General features: G+C 38.2%; 1 long non-coding RNA gene across 2 annotated transcripts; it reads left to right on the forward strand.

The window, feature by feature from the left end:
* The first annotated feature begins 3,854 nt into the window (after positions 1-3,854).
* Positions 3,855-11,723, forward strand: LOC139847614 (uncharacterized). 2 transcript variants are annotated; one of them, XR_011759591.1, is made up of 3 exons: positions 3,855-3,925; positions 11,026-11,092; positions 11,641-11,723. It is a non-coding gene; the product is annotated as an uncharacterized lncRNA (long non-coding RNA). The 2 variants fall into 2 exon arrangements; XR_011759592.1 differs by lacking the exon at positions 3,855-3,925 and adding an exon at positions 9,841-9,870.
* Positions 11,724-12,549: the final 826 nt, after the last annotated feature.

Consider the following 12,549-nt stretch of genomic DNA (forward strand, 5'->3'; position numbering starts at 1 on the left):
TTTGAAAGTCAACTATTTTTAATAAAGTTTAATGCGAATGCTTTGAAAAGTCTCATATAGAGGGCGCAACTATTAACTGTGGGATCTATGATTAACACGCCGTCAGATGGGAATTTGACAGGGTGTTATAGTTGTAGACAATCTTTTGCCCTATCTTTTCGTTTTTTTGAGCACTTCTGGCCGGAGGTCCATTTGGAAGCAATCTCTTTTACTCTAGAGTATAGGGAGGGACGACCTTATCTAGGCGCGGGTTCTATACCCGCGGCTGGAGTAGTGAGTTCCTTCTAATCTAGGGTACGAGGAATGATTGTCTACACCCACCTCTCCCATACCCCACTTTTGTGGGATTGGGTATTGTTGTTGTTGTTGTTGTTGTTGTTGTTGTTGTTGTTGTTGTTGTTGTTGTTGTTGTTGTTGTTGTTGTTGTTGTTATAGTTGTTATCAGAGCTTACAGATACCTAGGATTGGGCTGCATTAGATGTCGGACTTTAGGACACCAACTGAGTCTAAACTGTAACCATAGACTAGTTAAGCTACATAGACTATAGTGACATTACTTGGTACTTTACTTGATTTGTATCTAACCTAAATGATATAATTGCTAGTATACTAACTCTGTGTTTCTTTTTGAGTGCTAGATGACTTATTCTAATCCCATAATTCTTATCGACTCCGACACGGAATTCGAGAAAACAGTGCAGACACAGGGGAACACTGTACCTGAGATCGAGGATGAGGTTATGTCCGAACCTGAGACGGAGTCTGAACTCGAGGAGGATTCCGAAGAAGATTCGGAGGAGGAACCCGAGGAGGACCCGGATCCCCAATCCGAACCCGAACCCGAAATACCCGATTCACCTACTGGAACCAAATCACCTTTCAGAGACGCAGATTATAATAACCCCTACGGACCGAGAGGCCACCTTAGGATACCGAAGGGATCCGCCCGAGGCAATAATCCATTTTGGAAAAGCTTTTCATATGAAAATCGAACACTTCAAGAGTGCCGTCGTTTCCACCCTTATAATGCTTCTACTTCCAAACCTAACACCTCTACCGCCGCTACCAATAACAATGATACCGATGACCTTAAGCTGAGAGTTGAGAACCTAGAGAAGATCGTCGTGTACCTGTTGAAAGAGCTTTAGAAACCTAAATAGAAATGCTTTATTGAACTTATTCCACCTTACTAGATACTATTTCGTATTATTACTTATTACTTGTGTAGTAACCCGAACTTTTCCATGTTTATATATATTTAATGAAATTAATATTTACACGATTAAATGTTTCCAACATGTTAAGCAATCAAAATTTGTTAAGACTTGATTAATTGAAATAGGTTTCATATAGACAATTGACCACCCAAATTGACCGACGATTCACGAACGTTACAAATTCGTAAAAACTACATGATGTTATATATATAGACATATATATATGGTTAACATGAGATTATGATAAGTAAGTATCTCACTAAGTATATTAACAATGAGTGATATACATAAAAATGAGTTTATTAAATTAAGAAACTCGAAACGATATATATGACGATTATCGTTATAATAACATCTTACTAAATACATATGAATCATATTAAGATATTCATACACTATGTTAAACATGATAAATGATAAGTAAACATATCATTAAGTGTATTAACAATAAACTACATATGTAAAAACAAGACTACTAACTTAAGGATTTCGAAATGAGACATATATGTAACGATTATCGTTGTAATGATATTTAAATGTATATATATCATATTAAGATATATTAATACATCATAATATCATGATAATGTAATAATTTTATATCTCATTAGATATAATAAACAATGGGTTAACAACATTTAACAAGATCGTTAACTTAAAGGTTTCAAAACAACACTTACATGTAACGACTAACGATGACTTAACGACTCAGTTAAAATGTATATACATATAGTGTTTTAATATGTATTCATACACTTTTAAAAGACTTCAAGACACTTATCAAAGCACTTCTACTTAATAAAAATGCTTACAATTACATCCACATTCATTTTCATCAACAATTCTACTCGTATGCACTCGTATTTGTACTCGTACAATACACAGCTTCTAAATGTATTTACTATTGGTATATACACTCCAATGATCAGCTCTTAGCAGCCCATGTGAGTCACCTAACACATGTAGGAACCATCATTTGGCAACTAGCATGACTTATGAGCAAGGAAATAAAACAAGAACTCCTTTAAACCCCACTCACCCTTCACCACTCACCACCCACTTCATTTCACTTCCAATTCTCTTTCTAATTCTCTATCAACACCTACACACACTTATGAAAGAATTTTTCCAGTAACTAATCATCATCTTCATCAAAAATTACTTCAAGAATCAAGCTATAATCATCATAGGAAGAACACTTCAAGAACACTTCAAGAACACTTCAAAAATCCTTTCAAGTTTACTAGTTTACTTCCAAGCTTTCTAATCCATTCCAAGTAATCATCTAAGATCAAGAAACTTTTGTTATTTACAGTAGGTTATCTTTCTTATTCAAGGTAATATTCATATTCAAACTTTTATTCAATTTCTATAACTATAAACTATCTTAATTCGAGTAAAAATCTTACTTGAACTTGTTTTTGTATCATGATCCTACTTCAAGAACTTTCAAGCCATCTGTAACAGACTGAAACCGGGGTTAGAAGTAAGATTACTTAATTGCCCTTAGGTTTATATTTGTGGTTAAAATATGCTTTTATTTTAATAATATGTTTATTATTAATAGATTAGTTGGTTAAGACCAGTTTGTGACAAGGGTCACAGAAATGGTTCGTTTGTTGAATTTGGACTCCGTTAGGATTGCCAAATTAAGTACGAAAGATAACAGATAACTGATAAATACCCGTGTGTTATGGGGTGTGGGTTTATAACCCACTTAAGTAACTAATATCTGGATACTTCCATTTATTTCCCAATTTGTACAAGAACAAGACCCGCACCTAACTTTCATCATCTCAAAACCCTAATTGAATCCAAGTCACAAATTGAATTAAGAAGCTTTAGGATCTGAATCTTATCATTCTTATAAGCATTTATCCAGGTTAGCTTGCTTGAATTCGTGCTTTAATTTATAGAAATTGGGTTTTGGGTGTAAAATGGGTTTTTGATGAAATTAAGCTTGAATCTTCATGATTTGTGTTTGTTATGTTTAATTGATGTTAGAAATAGTTTCTATATAGTTTATATGATCTAATTATACTGTGAATTGAGCAAGAACTTGTTAAAAATGATGAATTGTGTGTTAGAACTTGAGTTTATGATAAAGTGAGTATTTTGGGATGAATTAATCCCAAATCTTGATTGTAAATGCTAGATTTTGATGTTTATAGTTGGGAAAAGTGTTTATGTATGATTGGTATGTTTCTTTATGCTTGAATTTGGACTATAAACCTTAAAATCGAGTTTTTTGGCTTAAAATCACCAAATCAGCGAAGCTGATGGTGAAGATGAAGCTGCTCGAAAAACTTGCTCGAAAACAGTGCTCGAGACTCGCTCGAAAACAGTGCTCGAGAACCTTTTGCTCGAAAACATATTATTGCTCGAAAAACTCGAGTTGCTCAAGAACCTTCTGCTCGAAAAACTCGATTGCTCGAAAAACTCAAGTTGCTCGAGAACCTTCTGCTCGAAAAACTCGAATATGTTCGAAAACTCGAATTCGCTCGAAAAACTCGAATTTGCTCGAGAACCCCATGTTGCTCGAAAACCTTGCCTGTTATGTGAATATTTTCAATTGAATGTAAAGTTGTGTATTAATACTTGGATATAATACTAACTTGAGATATTATGTGATGATTCACAGGTGATAAACAAAAAGGTGAAGGCTCAGAAAGATTAGACCTCTGAGAACCTTCAGTTGCGGGTAATCGGTGAGTGGGTCTATCTCCGGATAGAGTATTAAATAGCTGACACGCTACTTGTTCAGACTCTTTATTACTATGATTATGTTCATTACGATTACCATGCGTAGTTAGATATTGCCATGCTAGTTAGGACGATTGCATGACTTTTTATCTGTGATCTTATGTGCACACTGTTAGTTTGACACCAACCGAGGCAGCAAGGTTGGGAACCCTCCGAGGCAGCAAGGCAGGGTTGATGTGAGGTCGACAGTGGTAGCCTGGTCGGGTCATGAGTTACTGATTGTTCAGTATAGCATAGAAGGATTCATGTGTTGCGTCTGGAAGGTTATGCAGTGAAATCAGTAAAGCGGATTATCGGTAGACTGTAGCTTGATCAACTACGTCGTGTGCTCGTACAAGCCGCCGATCCTCATATTGTCAGTTATTATATGCTAGTTCAGGACGTTAGCATATCTGTGATCCCATGCATGTCCAGTTGCTTATTCTTGGTCTGTTAGATAGTATCCATTCACTTAGCTATGTGCTAATTTCCCCCACATTTCCACCCCTTGCAGGTTTAGGTACTGCTGGTTAGGATGGGTGTTGCTGTTGGGTTGAAGACATGTTTGACTACGTGCCTAACTCTGATGTTTTCTGGTTTTATGATGTTTCACGTAACACCAATGTTTTGAAATATTGTAATAACATTAACTAAGCTAAATTGATAACTATGGTTTGTAAATGTTATCTAAGGGTATTTATGCAATTCAGTCTTCCGCTGTGATATAAAAAAAAAATCAGGGTGTTACAAGTTGGTATCAGAGCTGGTTTAACCTGACTGGCAGGTTAATCGTAGAGGGGGTTCTCACAGTGGCGACTTGTGACGAAGCATTGGCTCTTACCCCTTGCGATCCCTTTATGTGTAAAGGGTTGGCTGGCTGTGCGGAGTCGCGGGCTGTAAAACCAGGCTTTGAGGTACACTCAGTGGTCACCCTGTGCGCAGGAACGGCACTGAGTGGGATGCGTCCCCAACTTGTTTTACAACTTAGTATCAGAGCGTGGTTTAGCAGCAAGTACATGCGCGTATTTGTTCCTAAACCCTGAATTAAGTCAAACATGTCCGTGGGGTGGGGCTAAGTGAATATAGGATGTTGTGCATGTTAGTGTTTAGTAAGCTAACAGTTATCCACTAAGCTTTTGTGCGAGTATTTTGTAGCATAGATGGCAGACAACAGGGATGCGAACGCTACAAACCGGATCCACCCCGGAACCTTCAGTGCTCCTGATGTGGAGGATGAGGCAGAATTATATGATGCTGATTATGTACATGAGCTTGAAAGTAAGTTTAAGGAAGCTCAGGAAAAGATTGCTGAACTTGAGTTAGCTAGACAGTCGGGTAATGAGGATACACCGCCAGGTTTTGCCACTGCACAGTCGCATACCGTACCACAGATAAACCAGAACCAATTCGCTCAGCATATCATGCCACCACAGAACTACTACCAATACCAACATCCCATGATGATGAACCAAGTTCAGCCACCTACATACCAACAACCATTTCCACAACAGCAATTCCAACAACAATATCAGCCACCAAAAAGATGTACCTTTAAACAGTTCAGGGATTGTGGACCATCTCCTTTCTCAAGAAGTAATGACCCAGCCGTGACTCTCAATTGGTTACGGGAGGTTGAAAAGGCATTTGATGCATGTTAGTGTGAGCCTGAGTTAAAGGTGATTTATGCAAGCAGGTTGTTGAAAGATAGAGCAATGGTGTGGTGGGATTCTGTGATAGCTGGTATCCCTCCAGAGCAAGTTAAGATGATTACTTGGGAATAGTTTTATGCGAAGGTATGTGAACAGTATTGTAATGTGTTTGACATGAATAGAATTAAGATGGAGTTCCTAGAAATACGGATGACACCGCAGATGTCAATTAATGAGGTGATTGAGAAGTACATGGACAAGCTAAGATTTGTGCAACAATGGGTGCCGGATGAACAATCCCGAATTCAGCACTTTGTAAACATGATCTTGCCAGAGTATAGGACCTTTGTGAGGTCAGCACCGACATTGTCTCAAGCTTTTGTGATGGCAAAGATGGTGGAAAGTGATGTAAGAGCAGCTAGGGGTATGAATTGGGGAAATGTGGTACCACAAGGTAGTCAGGCTACCAGTCAATCTGGTTCGAAGTCTAAGAAATTGTTTGGGTTTAGACAAAAGGGTAAGGGTAACCAAGGTGGATCAGGTTCAGGTTCTAGAAAGAAAGAATGGTGTAAAGGTTGTAAGTCTTCACATAGTGGTCAGTGTTCTGAGGCAACGAGAAGATGTTTAAGATGTGGTATGGTAGGTCATGAATCTCAGGGGTGTTCCTTCAGAGAAAATGTTTGTTGGAGTTGTCATCAGCCGGGTCATTGTTCAGCAAGTTGTCAGGCGTCAAAGGGCGTAAGTTCCGGGGCAGGGTCAGGGGCGCGTTCGGCATCTGTCGGGGGTTCCACAGCCTCAAGTGGACATAAGAGAAAGAATCCACCGACTGTGGAAGCCAGGGCCTTTCAGATGACAGTTGAGGCCGCTACTAATAATGATGACGTCATAACCGGTATGTTCTTGATCAACTCAATACCTGCTAGAATATTGTTTGATTCGGGTGCAAATAGGACATTTATGTCTATAGATTTCTGTACTAAATTAGGGTTACCTGCTACTGTGCTGCCTGAGCCTGTTAGAGTAGAGGTAGCTGATGGTAAGACGGTTCTAGTCACAACGTATGTGTCTGGAGCTAGTATAGAAATTGATGGTAGACCGCTTGCTATGTCCTGTTTAGTGTTGCCTATCCCTAGTTTTGATGTAGTATTAGGGATGAACTGGATGAGCCTACATAAGGCCCACATTAAGTGTGATAAAAAGATTGTGACTTTCCGTTTGACCGATGGAACCCGTATTGTGGCCCGAGGGGAACGAAGTGGGTTTAGTTTTCCATTGATTTCTATGATGAAGGCGAGGAAGTCACTTTCTAAGGGATGTGAGTCTTTTATGGCTTATGTTATTGATGCTAAGATAGAGAAGAAATCTGTTATTGATATTCCTGTGGTTTCGGAATTTCTTGAGGTGTTTCCTGACGAATTACCGGGGTTGCCGCCGGTAAGAGAAGTAGAATATAAGATTGAGTTAGTTCCGGGAACAACTCCAGTAGCTAAGGCTCCTTATAGGTTAGCACCTTCTGAAATCAGAGAGATGATGTCTCAGATACAAGAACTGTTAGACAGAGGGTTTATAAGACCAAGTTCTTCGCCGTGGGGTGCACCAGTGTTGTTTGTAAAGAAGAAAGATGGTTCGCTAAGAATGTGTATAGATTATCGAGAATTGAACAAGAGAACAGTTAAGAACAAGTATCCTCTGCCGAGAATCGATGATCTGTTCGATCAGCTGCAGGGTACATCGTATTTCTCGAAAATAGATCTTAGATCCGGTTATCATCAGGTTTGGGTTGCAGAATCAGATATACCGAAGACAGCGTTCAGAACTAGATATGGGCATTACGAGTTCTTGGTTATGCCATTCGGGTTGACGAATGCTCCAACAGTCTTCATGGATCTGATGAACAGGGTTTGTAAACCATATTTAGATCAGTTTGTTATTGTGTTTATCGACGATATATTGGTATATTCAAAGACAGAAGCTGATCATGCGACACATCTTCGATTAGTGTTAGAGTTGTTAAAGAAAGAGCAGTTATACGCTAAGTTCTCGAAGTGTGAGTTTTGGCTTCGAGAGGTGCAATTTCTGGGTCATGTTATATGTGAGGCAGGTTTTAAAGTGGATCCGTCAAAAATAGAAGCGGTAATGGGTTGGAATTCGCCGAAGACGCCGACAGAAGTTAAGATTTTCTTGGGTCTTGTGGGTTATTATCGCCAATTTATAAAAGATTTTTCTAAAATAGCGGGTCCGATGACCAAATTGACTAGAAAGGATGTAAGTTTCCGATGGGGAGATCAACAGGAACAGGCTTTTTAGACTCTGAAACAGTTGTTGTGTCAGGCTCCAGTGTTAGCATTGCCAGAGGGTTCAGATGACTTTGTGGTTTATTGTGATGCGTCATTTGCCGGGTTGGGATGTGTACTGATGCAGAGAGATAAAGTTATCGTGTACGCTTCTCGTCAGTTAAAGACACATGAACGTAACTATCCGGTTCATGATTTAGAAATGGCTGCAGTGGTATTTGCGTTGAAGCTTTGGAGACATTACTTATATGGTACAAAGTGTGTAATATGTACAAATCATAAGAGCCTACAGCATATTTTCACGCAGAAAGAACTGAATATGCGACAGAGATGGTGGATAGAACTTATCAAAGACTATGATTGTGAAATAAAGTACCATCCGGGTAAAGCAAATGTCGTAGCAGATGCGTTAAGTCGTAAAAAGTCTGATGAGAATGTGAAATTTCTGCGTTTGATTATAACTTCAGATTTGATTGATCAACTACGAACAGTTCAAGCCTGTGCTTTGGAGGATGAACATATTAAATCTGAACTTATGACTAAACGAAAATTTGACCTAATTGATGATTCTCATGGACTTAAGACTTTAAATAACCGTATTTGGGTGCCTATGCTTGGAGACTTGAGGAATTTGATCATAACTGAAGCTCGTAAATCTAGATTGACAGTACATCCAGGCAGTAATAAGATGTATCATGACCTTAAATCTATGTATTGGTGGCCGACCATGAAATCAGACATCGCTCGTTTTGTTGAAAAGTGTCATATTTGCGCGCAAGTGAAGGCAGAACACCAGAAACCGTATGGTTCATTGCGTCAGTTACATATTCCAGAGTGGAAATGGGAGCATATCACGATGGATTTTGTGACAAAATTACCTAGAACTCAGAGAAAACACGATATGATTTGGGTAGTAGTTGATCGTTTGACCAAGAGTGCTCATTTTCTTGCTACTCGTGAAACAGCGTCATTAAGCGAACTTGCTGATTTATATGTGAAAGAGATAATTAGTCGGCATGGTGTGCCATTATCGATTGTGTCAGACAGAGATTCTAGATTTGTGTCGAACTTCTGGAATAGTCTACAACAGAATCTAGGTACACGTGTGAATTTGAGTACTGCTTATCATCCTCAGGCAGATGGTCAGAGTGAACGAACGATACAGATGCTAGAGGATATGTTGAGAGCATGTGTATTAGAATATGGTGGTTCGTGGGATACACATTTACCGTTAGTTGGATTCGCGTATAATAATTCTTATCATTAGAGCATAGGGATGCCACCTTACGAAATGTTGTACGGCCATCGTTGTAGAACTCCGACTTGTTGGTTAGAAGCTGGAGAGAAACAGTTTGCTGGTCCCGAGATTGTTCAAATGACAGCCGAAAAAGTTGCTATCGCGCGAGAAAAGTTAAAAGCTGCCAGGGATAGACAAAAGATGTATGCTGATCCACGTAGACGTCCAGTAAACTTTGAGGTAGGTGATCGTGTTTACTTGAAAGTTTCGCCGTGGAAGGGTGTTATCAGGTTTGGTAAGCGAGGAAAGTTAGCTCCGAGATTTATTGGACCGTTTAAGATTATTCAGAGGATTAATGACCAGACAGTTGTGTTAGATCTTCCTTCTGAGTTAGCTGGTATTCATAATACCTTCAATGTGTGTTATTTGTTTAAGTGTAAAGTCGATGATGAGACACAAATTGTACCGCTAGTAGATTTGAAAGTTGATTTAAGTAACAAGTTGGTTGAGGAACCTATCCGAGTGGTTGACAGAAAGGTTACTAAGTTAAGAAGGAAAGAAATCCCGATGGTTTTGGTAGAATGGAAGCACAGTTTAGGGTCTAACTTGACGTGGGAAACAGAAGAGTTGATGAAGACCCGTTACCCTCATCTGATTGACCAAGACCAGATTCCGAGGACGGAATCTCTTTAAGGGGGTGGATTTGTAACAGACTGAAACTGGGGTTAGAAGTAAGATTACTTAATTGCCCTCAGGTTTATATTTGTGGTTAAAATATGCTTTTATTTTAATAATATGTTTATTCTTAATTGATTAGTTGGTTAAGACCAGTTTGTGACAAGGGTCACAGAAATGGTTCGTTTGTTGAATTTGGACTCCGTTAGGATTGCCAAATTAAGTACGAAAGATATCAGATAACTGATAAATACCCGTGTGTTATGGGGTGTGGGTTTATAACCCACTTAAGTAACTAATATCTGGATACTTCCATTTATTTCCCAATTTGTGCAAGAACAAGACCCGTACCTAACTTTCATCATCTCAAAACCCTAATTGAATCCAAGTCACAAATTGAATTAAGAAGCTTTAGGATCTGAATCTTATCATTCTTATAAGCATTTATCCAGGTTAGCTTGCTTGAATTCGTGCTTTAATTTATAGAAATTGGGTTTTGGGTGTAAAATAGGTTTTTGATAAAATTAAGCTTGAATCTTCATGATTTGTGTTTGTTATGTTTAATTGATGTTAGAAATAGTTGCTATATAGTTTATATGATCTAATTATACTGTGAATTGAGCAAGAACTTGTTAAAAATGATGAATTGTGTGTTAGAACTTGAGTTTATGATAAAGTGAGTATTTTGGGATGAATTAATCCCAAATCTTGATTGTAAATGCTAGATTTTGATGTTTATAGTTGGGAAAAGTGTTTATGTATGATTGGTATGTTTCTTTATGCTTGAATTTGGACTATAAACCTTGAAATCGAGTTTTTTGGCTTAAAATCACCAAATCAGCGAAGCTGATGGTGAAGATGAAGCTGCTCGAAAAACTCGCTCGAAAACAGTGCTCGAGACTCGCTCGAAAACAGTGCTCGAGAACCTTTTGCTCGAAAACATATTATTGCTCGAAAAACTCGAGTTGCTCGAGAACCTTCTGCTCGAAAAACTCGATTGCTCGAAAAACTCAAGTTGCTCGAGAACCTTCTGCTCGAAAAACTCGAATATGTTCGAAAACTCGAATTCGCTCGAAAAACTCGAATTTGCTCGAGAACCCCATGTTGCTCGAAAACCTTGCATGTTATGTGAATATTTTCAATTGAATGTAAAGTTGTATATTAATACTTGGATATAATACTAACTTGAGATATTATGTGATGATTCACAGGTGATAAACAAAAAGGTGAAGGCTCAGAAAGATTAGACCTCTGAGAACCTTCAGTTGCGGGTAATCGGTGAGTGGGTCTATCTCCGGATAGAGTATTAAGTAGCTGACACGCTACTTGTTCAGACTCTTTATTACTATGATTATGTTCATTACGATTACCATGCGTAGTTAGATATTGCCATGCTAGTTAGGACGATTGCATGACTTTTTATCTGTGATCTTATGTGCACACTGTTAGTTTGACACCAACCGAGGCAGCAAGGTTGGGAACCCTCTGAGGCAGCAAGGCAGGGTTGATGTGAGGTCGACAGTGGTAGCCTGGTCGGGTCATGAGTTACTGATTGTTCAGTATAGCATAGAAGGACGCATGTGTTGCGTCTGGACGGTTATGCAGTAAAATCAGTAAAGCGGATTATCGGTAGACTATAGCTTGATCAACTACGTCGTGTGCTCGTACAAGCCGCCGATCCTCATATTGTCAGTTATTATATGCAAGTTCAGGACGTTAGCATATATGTGATCCCTTGCATGTTCAGTTGCTTATGCTTGGTCTGTTAGATAGTATCCATTCACTTAGCTATGTGCTAATTTCCCCCACATTTCCACCCCTTGCAGGTTTAGGTACTGCTGGTTAGGATGGGTGTTGCTGTTGGGTTGAAGACATGTTTGACTACGTGCCTAACTCTGATGTTTTCTGGTTTTATAATGTTTCACGTAACACCAATGTTTTGAAATATTGTAATAACATTAACTAAGCTAAATTGATAACTATGGTTTGTAAATGTTATCTAAGGGTATTTATGCAATTCAGTCTTCCGCTGTGATATAAAAAAAAAAAAATCAGGGTGTTACACCATCCATGATCCTTTGAAGCTAGATTATTTCTTATCACTTCCAGTAGGTTTACCTATTAAACTTGAGGTAGTAATGATGTTCATAACATCATTCGATTCATATATATAAAACTATCTTATTCGAAGATTTGAACATGTAATCACTAGAACATAGTTTACTTAATTCTAAACTTGTTCGCAAATAAAGTTAATCCTTCTAACTTGACTTTTAAAATCAACTAAACACATGTTCTATATCTATATGATATGCTAACTTAATGATTTAAAACCTGGAAACACGAAAAATACCGTAAAACCGAACATACGCCGTTGTAGTAACACCGCGGGCTGTTTTGGGTTTGATAATTAAAAACTATGATAAACTTTGATTTAAAAGCTATTCTTCTGGGAAAATGATTTTTCTTATGAACATGAAACTATATCCAAAAATCATGGTTAAACTCAAAGTGGAAGTATGTTTTCCAAAATGGTCATCTAGACGTCGTTCTTTCGACTGAAATGACTACCTTTACAAAAACGACTTGTAACCTGTATTTTCGACTATAAACTTATACTTTTTCTGTTTAGATTCATAAACTTAATTTCAATATGAAACCATAGCAACTTGAATAACTCAAAACGGATTTAAAATGAAGAAGTTATGGGTAAAACAAGATTGGATAATTTTGCT

This window comes from Rutidosis leptorrhynchoides, chromosome 5 (genome assembly GCF_046630445.1).
Source record: "Rutidosis leptorrhynchoides isolate AG116_Rl617_1_P2 chromosome 5, CSIRO_AGI_Rlap_v1, whole genome shotgun sequence".
NCBI classification, from domain to species: Eukaryota; Viridiplantae; Streptophyta; class Magnoliopsida; order Asterales; family Asteraceae; genus Rutidosis; species Rutidosis leptorrhynchoides.